Source organism: Chaetodon auriga, chromosome 7, assembly GCF_051107435.1.
Source record: "Chaetodon auriga isolate fChaAug3 chromosome 7, fChaAug3.hap1, whole genome shotgun sequence".
In the NCBI taxonomy this organism is placed as follows: domain Eukaryota; kingdom Metazoa; phylum Chordata; class Actinopteri; order Chaetodontiformes; family Chaetodontidae; genus Chaetodon; species Chaetodon auriga.
In genome coordinates this window covers 3,716,423-3,722,901 of record NC_135080.1, presented here as the reverse complement: position 1 = coordinate 3,722,901, position 6,479 = coordinate 3,716,423, and positions in this window count along the sequence as shown.

Here is a 6,479-nt window from a genome sequence, read left to right as displayed (position 1 = left end):
TGTGGGTAGCAGAAAAAAGGGCTTGGCAACACACCCTGAAGTGAACATGTGTACTGACTGTGTTTTTAAAATGAGATGTGAGTTCAGCAAATATTTCACACAGTGTGTTACTTGGGAAAAGCTGATAGAGCACATCTGCGTCACTGCAGCAGTTCATAGGGTAAAGAACACTTACATTAGGCCGCAACGCAACACACCGACTTCTTTCTGGTGCTTAGCCCTTATTCCCATAATGAAGAAGAGGAGAGCACATCTTATATGCCTTCCTTGTCCAGATGTTTCCACCGCTGCAAGGATTTGCAGCTGCTTCTTTAACTTCTAGGATGCAGGTTTCTAGACCACCCGCAGTGAAGGTGAAAGGATGAATAAGAAACCCTACTCTGATTTTTCATGAGGCAAAAAGGACATACACAGTCCTACATCCTTGAGGAGGGAGCTGCAGTGATTTATACTGAGAGGGAGAGGAATAAAACACAAATGTAGTGGGTACGGGTCAGAATGGAGCAGTAAAAATAATCACAAACCACAGAGGTGATTTGCAGCGACTCCCTGACCTGCAGACAGAGAGCGACAGACTGGTCCGAGCCGTGCAGGAGACCGAACGCCTTCCTCATGACCTTCTCCTTCCAGACAAGGCAGAAAGGACTGGCATTAATCAGCCGAGGATGCACTATCACACCTGTTGGCATCCGACATTTTTAATCACTGAGTAATTAAATAGCCTGAGATTTTAATTATGCCATTGGGAAGAGATCTGCACTCTACATTATTCTGTTGTTATGTGCCAAATCAGAACGGAGCTCAGACGTGATTTAGGATGAAAGCTTTCTTTGTTGTTTGAACAGCTAAATTAACGGATAAGGAAATGTATGGTCATCTGATAGAGGCATCTTGTTGTTTCTAATTGTTCTTTTTCCCCTTTGAGTTGTGCATGCTATTGTGTAGACTCACTAATTGCCAAGCAGGAATATTGTTTTAATCAAAAGGGAGAATACTCTGCTGCTCATTGTTTTGATTCAGTAATTTTCGGCTCCAGGCGTCACTCCTGGCAAATAGACCAGCCCGGGGATATTTAAGAGGGAATAAAACAGCCTGCAGACAGAGTATGCAGAATTTGTACTTTATGATGAAAATGCAAAAAGATGCTGTGAATTCTATCCCACCATCCCCCCGGAGATACGCTTTATCTGAGTCCATTATTCTCTGCTGGTGTATGGCAAGCAGAGGAATGAGCTCAATTAGGTGAGGAAATGAGAGGAGAGGAGGAATTTGGAGCCCGCTATTTGGAGAGAAGGAAAATGAAACATTGGAGGAAGGTCAAGAGAACATAAGAAAGGAGCGGTGGGGAATGAGAGAACCGGGGAGAGAGAGAGAGAGAGAAGGGAGATAGAAAGAGTGAGACAGAGAGGATGAGAAAGTGAAACTATGTTGTCATGGAAACTGGCATGGATCTGAAGAGCAAAACAAGAATGTAAATTGGTTTACCCTCAGGGAACGTGATGGTGCTACGGGGAAGAAATGAGCAGGGAGATGTGTTTAAGGGAGGACCTTCATAACATTATATGCAAATAAATAAACTTATAGTGGGAATGATGGTGCAGGGGTCTTTAAGTGTGGACGCTTAATGTACAGACTCTGCTGGATGGGGACAGCTGGGAGGATCACCCTCATCTCTTTAGGCTGAACAGTTGGGTGAAAATGGCTAATTAAGAAATGTAACAGTCTGAGATGTGCAGAGGTCAGTCTGAATCTTACTAATGCAAGTAAACAACTTGTGGCTCGGCTGCTGCTGCTGCTGCTGCTGCTCCACGTTTAGTGATGTGGGTGCGTGTTAGCCCTCTTCATGCTCATCATTCAAGAACATTACAGATGGCAGGATTCAAGCCCAAATGTCTGATTTTTGTCTCAGAGCCGCCCGCCTGCAGCAGGAAGAAGCCTGTGCAGACCCGTTATTTCCCTTTCACCTGAGAGCTTTTTCACGCTGCCAGAGGAGCCTTCGCCGGCACTTTGCTCGCAAACATCCTCCTTTCAGTCAACCGCTGGAATCCATCCCATCATTAGGTTTGATTTTAGAGTCAGCCGGCGATGATAGGAATGTTGCCAAGAAACGGATGGTTTCCCTGGTGACAAACACTACCCCTGCCATTGTGTGTAGCGAGAGGTCAAGTCCTTCACCTACAGTCTCTACCACGGCTTTCAGAGTGGAAACAGAGCACATCTGAGAACACCATGTTCTCAGCGGACAATAGCTGGCGCTCTGGTGTGTGTGTGTGTGTGCTCTTGCACAAAGTATCAATCCTCAGGTTTTTTTCCTTGTATTCACATAAATGTTAGGTCTTTGTATGCAATGCATGTATTTGTGCATAAGGCATATGATGAAATTGTGTAATGTGTTTTTATGTTGAAGTTCACCCATAATGGAATATTTGCTGCTGACGAAAGGGCTGTGCACTAGTTTATTCAAACAGTACATGGAACATATCATAAAAGGCAGCAACACAGACAAAAAGTGAGGTGACAGAATGAAATCTCATTCAAAGTACACACTACATTGAAACACAGCAGCAGTCTGACATACAATACTAATAATCCTAATCATTATCGGTCATGTGCCTCAAACAGAACAGTAACAACTTGAGTGTGCAGTGAAGCACAAAACAAAGTAATGATGCATCAGTGGCTGACGCTGAAAAATAGCTTGAATAATCTAATGACCAGCAGCCGTGTGCAGATTTGTTTGTTTGTTCAGTCAGTCTGACAGTGATGTGTGTGTGTGTGTGTGTGTGTGTGTGTGTGTGTGTGTGTGTGTGTGTTTGGTGAGAGAGTAATTTTAATTGGAGAGAAGCAGTTGCCGTGGTGGCTGGTGCAGGCACTGATGCACAGGTCTGGTATCTCAAACAGGTGGTTTCCCAGATGGGCAAAGTCAGCAACAATCATGTTTTCCTCTTGCCCTTACTTTAAAACCATGCAGGTGTTTGATGGAGGGCAGCCAGCAGACACAGCGATGATAAACGGCTCAGAAAAGGAGGAGGCGGTGATGGACGCTGAGCAGATCTTCATTGATAAGAATTCGGACCAGGATTTATTGTGACATGTTTGAGCTGCTGGTGTTGAGATGGGGAGAGCATCTTTCAGTCAAACTTGAAACGGTCTCATCTGATTTGAAGGTTTTGATGCATTTAATCGACTCAACTGTGTGCACAAGGCTGCTGGCGAACACGGAGAGATGAGCATCTGGGTTCTTGTTGAAGTCAATCTAATCTCCGCAGCCTTGTTTGTGTTATGATCTGGGTTGTTGGCACACCTAAATGCCCATGTGGCCAATTCTCTGCAGTGGATGGACAGCTTGTTTTCTTGGATTAGGGCCATGTAGGAGGTGGATTAGGGTAATGTTTAGCTGGGTAGTGAGTATGTGATCATCACACTGACAGCAGAGCATCCATTAAAACACTGTAACACAAAGATTTACATTTTGATTGGGATGCAAACAAATGCAAACAACAAAAATAAACTGCACAAACATTTGGTTCAGGTAAAGTTTTCCCTTAAAAAAACAGGACTAGCTCCATGAACCTGTTGCTAACTGAAAGTAGCATGTCACCATGATGGCGAAATACCTACGATCCTTTAGACAAGCAGGTGAGCATGCTGAGCAGCAACTCCAGAGTTCAACACTGAGCAGAAGAACAGCGGTCCAAAACAGGATGTTGACACCATCCAGATGTTAGAAACCCACCATATTGTCCTCAGAGAGGTGTGTCTTCTGGTTTTAGATCTACTTGGACCAAAGTAGCAGCTCAACACTCAGTTTAAAAGAATTCGTTTTAGAAAACTTTGCTCTTCTTCTTCTTTTATCACACCGGTGCTTTGAGTTTTCTCCTCCTGTTCAAATTTCTACAGAAGTTTTGCCCACTGTTCCTCATTGTGGAAAAGCAGAGCAGACAGTAGATGGCAGTAGAGTTACTCTGATGAATTTTAATCATGGTCGCAGTCATTCAGCATTCCCCTCCGTCAGTGACAGCCAGTGCTCAGCACACACACAGGTATGACTCACTGAAAGGCTGAAGAGGACAAAAACATCGGCGAAGATTATTCACATCAGACTCCAGATGTCTTTCAAAAGCAGGTTTGGTATAAACTGCCATTTGGGTGGCAAATGAATCCAGCACACAGTTGTTTAGTCTTGTATTAGTGCTTAAACATATTTCTCCTCTCTGGCTAAACCTAACAGTTAGAACACAAAAACAAATATTCAATTAATATCTGATGTTAACACAAAAAGAAATCAAGAGAAAGAGAAAGGAAAGCTAAAAGTATGAAGTACTGACAGACATTGGATAGTTGCCTTGTGGTGTCTTATTGTTTTATATTAACTAATTGCACTAATAAATACTGTTTCATTTTGACTCAGGTCAGATTAATCTGACTAATCATGTAAAATGTCGTTGTACAATGATGTGTGACAGCTGTGTGTGTTTACATTCGTGAGGGTAAGGGGAGACACGGAGCAGAGCCTGCTTTTGCAGTTTAATGGGGCCACATGAGGTGAGGTCCTGCACTATTTGCGAATTGAAGCTTGACCCTAAAAAGGTTATGAGGACTGGAGGTGTTGCGGTGACCTTCTGTAAAGCTCTGAATGGCCGGCCCTGCCTGCTCAGGTCTCCAGCAAACACAGCCAGCGTAGATGTGCGTACATATGGCAGCTTCTCCCTTTGAAACAGCGAGAGCTCACAACAGTCTGGATCCTATTAAATCCTTTTGTCTTTCTCCCATTCTCCCCTCCTGGTTGTGCTGTCTGTTTTTACTTTGTGTTATTCATATTCATTGCGCTGCGACCCTCCTCCCCTCTTTCTTAAGCATCCCACAATGCATTTCGTCGAGGCTGCTGGGCAGATGTTTTCACGGTGCTGAGCCATATGAATTCTGGGTACAGAAACGTTCGACAAACTTGGACATTGAACATAAAGCTTGGAAATAATCCTAAAAATGTAAGTAATTAACGTGTTTTTTGAGATTTTTTAGACTATAAAAGTACACAAAGACGTAAATGAGACAACCAGCACATTCTATTGATCCTCGGAGAAATCCTTGCCCCAGCCCACATGACAGAGCAGCTGTCTGAGCGTGGCCTCATCTGGAACTGCCATCAGTCGCTTGTTAAATGCAGTGTGCGAGCGGGGCGGGAACATGGCAGCATGCGGTCTCAGCCAATCCATAAGCAGACACTGGGAACTGTGCACACAAGCTGCAGGTCACAGAGCAGTTTGTTTAGTGTGTGTGTTTGTGTGTGTGTGTGTGTGTGTGTGTGTGTGTATATATGTGGGCTATATGCCTATGCTGGACCAGACCATGATATAGAATGTGTGCCCCCCCCCCCCCCCCCCCCCCCGAATCCTGTCTATGTAATTGATCCCAGACTGGACATTCGAGTTGCCAGCAGCGACTCATATCGTTTTTATCTTTTAGACAAGCCCTCTACTGCTTCCAGATGGGGAAGGCACTCCAGGGTTCAAGTTTGTTTTTGAAAAAAATGTAATGCTTTAATGTCTTTACCTTACAAAAACCATGCAGCATGAGAGGAAACCGACGCGAGAGTGATACAGACTGATGTCCCATTCAGAGGCCATGCATGCAGATAGTTTGTTGTTTGCCTGTGTCGCTGTTTGTTTACATGGCTGCCGCTTGTGTGGATGCAATCACAGTACGAGCTTGAGGAAATGCGCAGATTTCCTGAGCATAGCTTCATGCTGTCATGTGTGTGCAACCCGGAGCTGCTGATTTTAATTAAGATTTCCTTTCATATTTCATCTTTAGGGCACTTTTTCAGTCCAGTCCTCCAGTTTGCATGTCTGTATTTATTGTTCTGCCATGCTGGATTTTAACTCCATCATTCTTAATTTAACACTTCATCTCCATGTAATCCACACTGTCAAACACTGATGCTATCTCTAGATTTCCCTAATGTTTAACAAAAAAGAAACTAACCATTTCAAAGTTCACTCTTCAAAAGAAATAATACGCTCGGCTTATTTTCCAACTGTGCCAACACAAGTCTCCTTCTACTCATAATATTCATAGGGTCCAAATAATGAGAGGAGGAACAAAAGCAACAGTTACTTGGACAAAATTACAGACTCTTTACAGTCACCTTTCCCACTTAAAAAGCTCTCGTGACCTCCTTCACATAAATGGCGGAGAGCACTTTGGAATGAGCGAGTATCCATTTTAGTAGCTTGTAAAGTGGCTGAAGGGAACAGAAAGACGGGAAGAATTAGCCTCATGCTGGAGGTTGGTTTTACCTTCGTCTTACCTGGAAACATCTGTCACATGTTACGCCGGAGTGTTTGAGATTACAAGAAACTGTCGGGCCATGTCATAAAAGTTCGCAATAAAGTTTGTTGTTTAGCATTTTTAAAGGTATAAAGAACTTTTTGTAATGCAAACTTCAATTATTATTCACAGGAGTAAGAGTAACAGTG